We start from the raw sequence: 7,495 nt of genomic DNA, 5'->3' as shown, positions 1-7,495 counted from the left end.
AGTGTCCAGCATCTCTGGAGTCACAAGTTCATTTTCCATTACCCTTAATAAATCTGTAAGTGGGTGCACGGGCCAGACTTCTGGGCATATATTTATTCACAAACGTGGATCTTCAGCTCAGAATTTGGACCAAACGGGAGAAGAAAAAAACAACACCTCCTCTGTGGTTTAGCATGCTCTGATTGCTCCAATTGTGGTTGTGAGGTTCTCATTACATCCTGCAGATCGCCTCCATTCCTGTCTTGATGTCGAGAATAAACAACACAGGCACTGGATGTGGCAATTCTGGCCTTGAATGCAGGAAAAAAAATGCATTTCAATGAATTATGCACAGCTAGACATCTATTTTTCAGCCTAACAAGGAAAAGCAATGTCAATTATGGTGCAGACATGTTGTCACATATCATCCACAGTCATATCAGCTCGTGCAGAAGCTTTCGGTAATTGTTCTCCCAATGACATTCTATCTTATGTGAGAAAAATTCTTCACAAACTGTGTCAGGGTCGTGTTGAACGTATTGCCAACATACATCGCATTAGCTTAATTATTGCTGTTCTAATTACAGTATCCTGCATGTGCAATAAGATCATGACCTCACTGAAAAGACAAATACCAGCTGGATCCCTTTACATTGCTTTTCAGGGCTCTGTTGCTGCAGACAGCTGTTGCGAGGTAGATGACCAAAATGATGTAGTAGAGGAGACCGGTCATTTAATGAGCCTTGGACCAGAGTGCTCCGATGGATGAGCTGTTACAGAAAGCACTTCCTTCATCTTAGATCCTGATGATCAGTCTTCTCCCAGGGGTTACACGCATGTGCACTCATTCTCTTAAAAGGCTGTCCAAGTCAACGCACATCCTGTGGCACGGCGCTCAGATGTCATTGACACAGAAAACGATCGTGTGGCAGAGCATCGTGGATTTCTGGCAGGGTGTTAAGCCATATTCATCCTGTGGAAACAAGACTCACGTCTCCTGCGGGTGCATTAGAGGCTTTTGAAAATGAAAGGCTGGCTAGCGCTCAAAAACAAGTAGTCCTATCCTGATCTTTTGACACCCACAGGAATCCCTGGGTTATATTGTTTATTTGTCACAACACCAGCCAAAGTGACAGCGCGCGCTGAAAATAGCTTTTTAAATAAGGGCAGCCACAGCAGTCTGGCAGGGCTCAGATAATAAACCCTCCTGAAATTACAGCTCAGAGAAGAACATTAAAGAGGAACATTAGGGAGTGTGTGGCTATTGATCCAAATCAGTGGAGGAGTTTTACGGTGCATGCATAATATAAGCTTCATGAAATGAAATAATTAGTTTTACAGTTTTTGTTCCGGCAGAATATGGCTTTCAGCTACATTAGATTGCAGAACGTGATGAAATCTATGACAACCTTTACATCAGCATTTTAGTTTGAGTGTTTGCTGCACACCAAAAGATTTCATATATATGACAGAAGCTGTAATACAAAGTTTATCTGGGACACTGAATCTACCCAAGCATTCGATTTTCTTAAATACAGTCCTGATCAAATGAAAGCACTGTAATAGGGCCGAGGAGATCAGCTAGTTAAGATAAAGCAGAAATGAGTCCTTCTTAAACTTCATTAGTAATATCTATGTATGTGCTACAAGACCTTTTTGCATTTTAATCTGTGCAACTTTGGTTTTGTGTTAAAGATGAGTCACTTAACACCAAATCATTAACTACTGATCACCTAGATCTATGCAGTTTGTCTGTTTCATAACTTTTCTTTTCTTTCAGATGAAAATGCATTAGCTGTCTGTTGAGTCCACTCTTTAAGAGCGCTGAGGGTGGGGCCTTAGCAATTAGATTAAAATGCCAAAACACTCCGAGGAGCTGAGGAAAACTGCACAATCCAGTATTATTTTCTTTTGGGCTCGTCACTGAAAGTAACTCCTTTTGCATTTCACACATTCATTTCATCATTTCATCAATAGACTTCAGTGATGTGCCCTCCAGCAGGTTCTTCAGTCAGGGATTTTTGAGGTGGGGTTGCAGTGACAGGTGCAAACACCAGGTAACTGACATGATGCAATGAGACAGGGCAATGAGTCACGACCGCCCTCAGCGAGCTCCCTTGCCTTAACCTGCAGCCGCTCCTGAACGATTACCTATTTATAACCCTTCCGCATGAGTCCCACAACCCCTGACAGACGGTGGAGTCTGCTTTCGTCTGAGCTCTCTTTTGCACAGAAGCATATTGAAGTTGTAATGCTAATTCCTGAGCTGTTTAATAAACGCTTTAGTGTATGATCTTAAAAAGTGGAAAGCTGTAACATATGCTGGGTGGTCCCATGACAAATGAGGGACAGCAGCTCTGACAGAGGCAGGCATGCATAATTGGTAATTCTCCTTTTTAGACTGATGGGATAGAGTAACAGTGAGTAAAACCACATCTCTGCAAGTCATACAGCGCACTGTCATGCCTGGCTGACTCATCACCTGGAATACCTGCAAATACACTCAGAAGGATTAACAGTGTGTAGTTCATTAGGAGAGATCCAAATAAAAAATCATCTGAGGTATCGGTTCTTGGAAACCCTTAAATCCCTGTAAAGAAGCAGTGTCAGTACTTAATAGCATTTTTTGTGAATCCAAGCGAACAATGAACAAAGCTGTGATTTTTGATTTTCTATTTTGTTGTCTTTTCCTTCACAGCTCGGACTTCTGGCACAGCATCACTGCATTAGAGCAAATCCATCATATTAATGATCCTGAGGCCACTTCATTATTCACAGAGAAGCAGCTCTGCTGTCCAAATAAATTATCATTGGTGTTCCATTAATGGAAGTTTTCAAATCTAGGCACAGTGATGCCATTAATCTGCACAGTGCGTCTCTCTCTCTAGAGGACAGTTGGCTACTGTACCAGTGCCAGCGATCTGTGAAGATGAGAAACTCCCCACTGTCCTCATTCAGGTTCCGTCTGCTGGATGAAGTCCAATTATAAGTGACGTTAACTGCTGCGACTCCAGACTGGATCTCTCCCAAGTTGCACACTTTGCATTTGTTATGCGCCGCTAAAGGGAAGCGTGCTCGCAGGTGAAGGGTAGAGCCACAAAGTGGTGCTTCTGTCTCAAATTGTGGATGACAAACTCCGACCTTTCCCCTCCTGATGGAGCGCTTTCAGCTAATTCGACACATATTGCATTTGTGTGTTAGATAATTGCAAAAGCCAAAAGCCTCTGCCGGTCTCTTGGGATTTCCGGCGCATCCATTCCCACTGCGCCGGCACGCAGACGCGGGCCAGCTTCCAGACACACACTGTTAATATTCTGATTGAACATTTGTGGAGGGACCTTGAGAAGTCACATTCTCCGCAACTTTCTAACGCTTTAATGAAATTGCTTCTCATAATGTTGGCATTCACTGACTATTATGTTTTTCATTATGACAACCTTCCGTGGGAGTCAAGCTCATTTTCATTTTCTCTGGATGTAAGAGGGCAGTAAATCCATTTCCTTTAATGCTCTGCACCGTGTGGATTTATTATCAAACCCAACAAATACTAAAGTAAATTTCTATAATATGGCTCGCTGAAATTAATTTGCCTGATAGGTCACTTTATGGTAAATAAATGGACCTTTTATTTAACAAAAAAAGGGGGGGGGGGGGGGGCTTGTGTTGTGTCTTAATGCTATCTGCTTCTTTAAAAGAAAACATCTCTATCTGAGGCCTTCATAGGTTAATGTACTCTTTTTTTTCTGACCATGACAGGATACAACTCTGTTATGTGCTTCCTGTCCAGCTCATTCCACCCTGAATATGGTGTGAGTATGAGGCAGTATTTACCTGCAGCTTTACTCGCTTCTGTGAGTTCACAAGTTTGAGGCTTGCATTATGCCTCCGGGGCTGGAAGGAGCTCCAATCTGTGTTCCTGCCAAAACCTTCACCATATGCAGAGCCTCCTGCTCCTGCACCTGAATCTGGCACTGCAGGAAGTGAAGTCCTGCTGTTTTCCTCGAACTGACTTCTCTGTGCATGATGACTTTCTCACGCAGCACCTAATGTCTACAATAAAGACTGGGAGCAGAAAAATGGGCGGTAAAATAACCACACTTGTAATGAAGAGAAGTAGGACTGTTGGTCTGAAACAGTGCAGTAAATACACAAACATGTCTAAACTAAGCAATCTGTCAAGTACTAACAGTCAGTATGGCTTATTTTTGCCTCTTACTAATCCCATGGGCTGTTTCTGTGGTCAGAGGTGCTCTGCTGGCATAGACCTTGCAAAAGTGCTTAATCAAACATGAAATAACACACAGAATGGTCACGTGGGAAAAGCCGCTTAAATCCTCAACCCCCCCCCCCCCTTTCTTTGCAGAAGCCAGCTAGGCCAGATCAAATTAAGTGGTTTGATACTTTCTCTGCCAATCGGATTATGCTGATTAATTCTCAAAAGTGTTTAAATGATTAAAGCTGGTTAATGGGCCTTAGGAAAGTTCACGGTGTCAGAGTCGGCTCCGATATCAAACACAGGTGAAGGAGAATCAATACAAAAAGGTAAATGTGAAAACCTAATCGCTTTTACCTTTGCTCCCCCCCCCCCTTTTTTTTTGCCAATTAACAGCACACACATATCTGCATATTCAGCTCTAATTATCTTTTATGTTTCTTGAAATTTGATGACTCTAAAGGTGGTGGTGGGGGGGGGATGCTTGACAAATAGCGCATCTGCCATGTAGTGACACAGTGCCTAAATATAGAGCGGAAAATGGAGCAGAAGAAAGGGACACAGAGAAAACCATAAATATTCACAGTCCATCTAAAGAAGACTGGCAAAAGCGCCCTCTAAAGAGGAATCTTGTCCTGTCATAAACCATGCTTAATGTGCCCCCATTGAGCTTGACTGGTTTTCCTCAAGATTTCATATTTTACATGTTTCCTCTCTTGATTTTTTTTTTCTTTCGGGAGGGGTGGGTCATTTTGAATCAGATCGTCATTAGACAATGTTCCTTTTTCCTGCAGTGAATGAAAATGAAGGGAGAGAATGAGAAGGAGAGAGACAGAGAACAAGAAATAAAGAAAGAAGGAGGAGAAGGAGGAAGGAAACTGTTACAGGTTCCGCCTCGCCCTCTTCTAATATACTCGTCTCCTGAGGGAGTGGTATCCATCACAGAGACGGCTGGGCTGTTATGCCATGTCGCCTCGTGCATGTGAACACAAGGTGACTCTAAAAGAGAAGCAGCTCATGTGAGCCCAGTCTTATGAATGCAGCCCCATGTTTCCCCCATAAAGTGTCCATCAGCGCCTTAATGCATCTCCCAGTGAAAGTGACAGAGCCTGGGCTCGCACATTATTAACTCCAGACATTTTTATGAGCCTGTGGAACAGAGTGCTCCTTCTGAATAAGATATGTGTCCGGTGTTCAATGGCACTATATCAGTCTTTTACTTTTTGCCACAGCATGATGTCCCCTGATAGACAGATTTAAGTGTGTTTTTCATGCCCCTAAACTACAGACTGAGTCCCTGTAAATGCTATAGCTCCTCTGATCAGTATAATTATTATGTTATTCTAGAATATGATCTGATTCCCATTTTTCCTGTGTGTAATCTATTATGTTACCAATTTGCCTGCATGGGAAATACATCTACATGAATGTTATGCAAGCTGTGTTTACCATGATAAATTGCAGTATGTAATCAAGAGCAGCTCCTGGGAGTGGGGTGAAAGGCACATCCAAATTGGCAGTCTCATGATAAATGCATGGGATTTGTCTAAAATATTAATCAAATCTAAATGTGCAATGAATTTGATAGTGGCTTACTCCTGGGCTATATTTGGAACCAGTTCAGAGCCGTGCTGGGACAGGAGACAATAAAATTAAATTGGCAAATCTTCTCGAAACTAGTGATACAGCTGGACTCATGCGAAGAATGGGAAACCCTAAAAATTAATGTAGCAGAAGGAAAGCTTTACAAAAATGTTTCCGTGTTGTGTTTATCTTTAGTGGGCGCTCTCAGCGGGGCGAGAATAACACCTACCGTAATCGTTTTACTGTGAAGGTGCGAAAGTTAGAAGCAGGGCGATCATTTCACGATTCAAATCAGATGCGTTTGCAAAGTGGGAATGGTGGCTCACGTGATCACACATTTCAGAGGCTATATTAAGAACCTGATTCGAAAAGGACTCTTATGCAACAATGCAAAATAGAACCGCTGGGAGGAGGCGTAGAAGAAAGAAAAAAGAAGAAAACCGGCCGGACTTTAGATGCTGAATAGAGTTAGACGACCAAGCAAGAGGGAAGTTTAGAAATGTCAAATCCTTAGTCGGTAATAGAGTTCACGCAGCCAATCACTTGGCTGGAGTCAGCTCAGCCTCCGTTGGAGTTGTTTGGAGCCCGAGCCTCGGTGAGATACTGTGCGTAAAATCTGCCTTAAACGCAGCAGCGGCACTGTCACAGCATCCAGAGTCCATTCTCTCACACACGGACTTACTTCCATTTGAAGGGGAGCTGTTGTTGTTGCTACGATGGCAGTTTTGCGAAAACTGTTAATGTGAAGTGGGAAGGTGGGTCCACTGCTCCGTCTACATCGACTCAGTTGCGTAGAGGAATGATGCTGAGCGAACCTGCCGGAGGATTTTCAACTACAGGTAAGATGACCGTCGATGTTTAGCTGCTGGTTGCCACAATGTGTTCTTAGGCTGCTGTTCTAGGATAGATGTATATCTGAGAGTAGTAGAGTGGGAACAAATAGGAAATTCCCTCCATTGTACGTTGAAAATTAAGTTTTCCAATTTTACGTGAAGCGGACTCACCACAATAGGGGAAATATATTGTGCCTTTGTTTGTGTTTGTGGCTAAGAAAGTGTCATGTATGAATAACCCATAGCAGATTAAACAAAGACAAGGTAGATAGACAGAGGGACAGAGGTGGTCATTAATAATCGCGGAGTCCAAGACTCTCATGTGCTAAGTGCACTCATTCCAGAGTCTGATGAATTATTTGTGGATGTGAGATGTGATTTTTGTTGTCTAATGTAGTGTGTAATGGAATTCCTTGTTATCTGAAGAGCGGCTCAGGCACAGGAGCATATGAGGATGGACACAGTGTTGAAGATACTGAGCTGAGTGTTGTGCGCGTGTACATATGTGTGAGTGTGTGGGCTCACATTCAGCCACTGGCCCACATTATTCATGCTTCCCCACGGCAAATAACTGTGAAAGCTACTGTGGATGCATGAGCTTTTTATTTTTTTAATCATAGGAGGTCAAAGGCTCCAAAGTTCTCCTGTAAATCTGCATGTGTTTAAGGACCGCTGTCTCTGACGGCCAGGAAGTCACTGCATATGGGGGGAATAATGCATCTGTTATAACACCCTCTGCCTGTTTTATTGTTTACTGTTTGTGGAGACTGTCAGAGGCAGCCAGAGAAGTCTAAAGGGTGTAGTTTATGCCACACTGTATACTATTATTTTCAATATAGATAGATAGATAAATAGATAGATAGATAGATAGATAGATAGATAGATA

At 42.7% G+C, this 7,495-nt stretch overlaps 1 protein-coding gene across 1 annotated transcript in view; it reads left to right on the top strand.

Annotated features, from left to right (window-relative positions):
* Nucleotides 1-5,909: 5,909 nt before the first annotated feature.
* Nucleotides 5,910-7,495, top strand: part of LOC102300761 (synapse differentiation-inducing gene protein 1-like) — a 7,550-nt gene continuing 5,964 nt past the window's right edge. Inside the window, exon 1 of the mRNA XM_005916857.3 lies at nt 5,910-6,615. The gene's annotated coding sequence lies outside the window, so the exon portion shown is untranslated. The remainder of the gene's footprint in view (nt 6,616-7,495) is intronic.

The sequence above is a fragment of the Haplochromis burtoni genome, unplaced genomic scaffold (assembly GCF_018398535.1).
Source record: "Haplochromis burtoni strain Fernald_Lab_line unplaced genomic scaffold, NCSU_Asbu1 Contig_16, whole genome shotgun sequence".
Classification (NCBI taxonomy): Eukaryota; Metazoa; Chordata; class Actinopteri; order Cichliformes; family Cichlidae; genus Haplochromis; species Haplochromis burtoni.
This window is presented reverse-complemented; position numbering and strand designations above follow the sequence as displayed.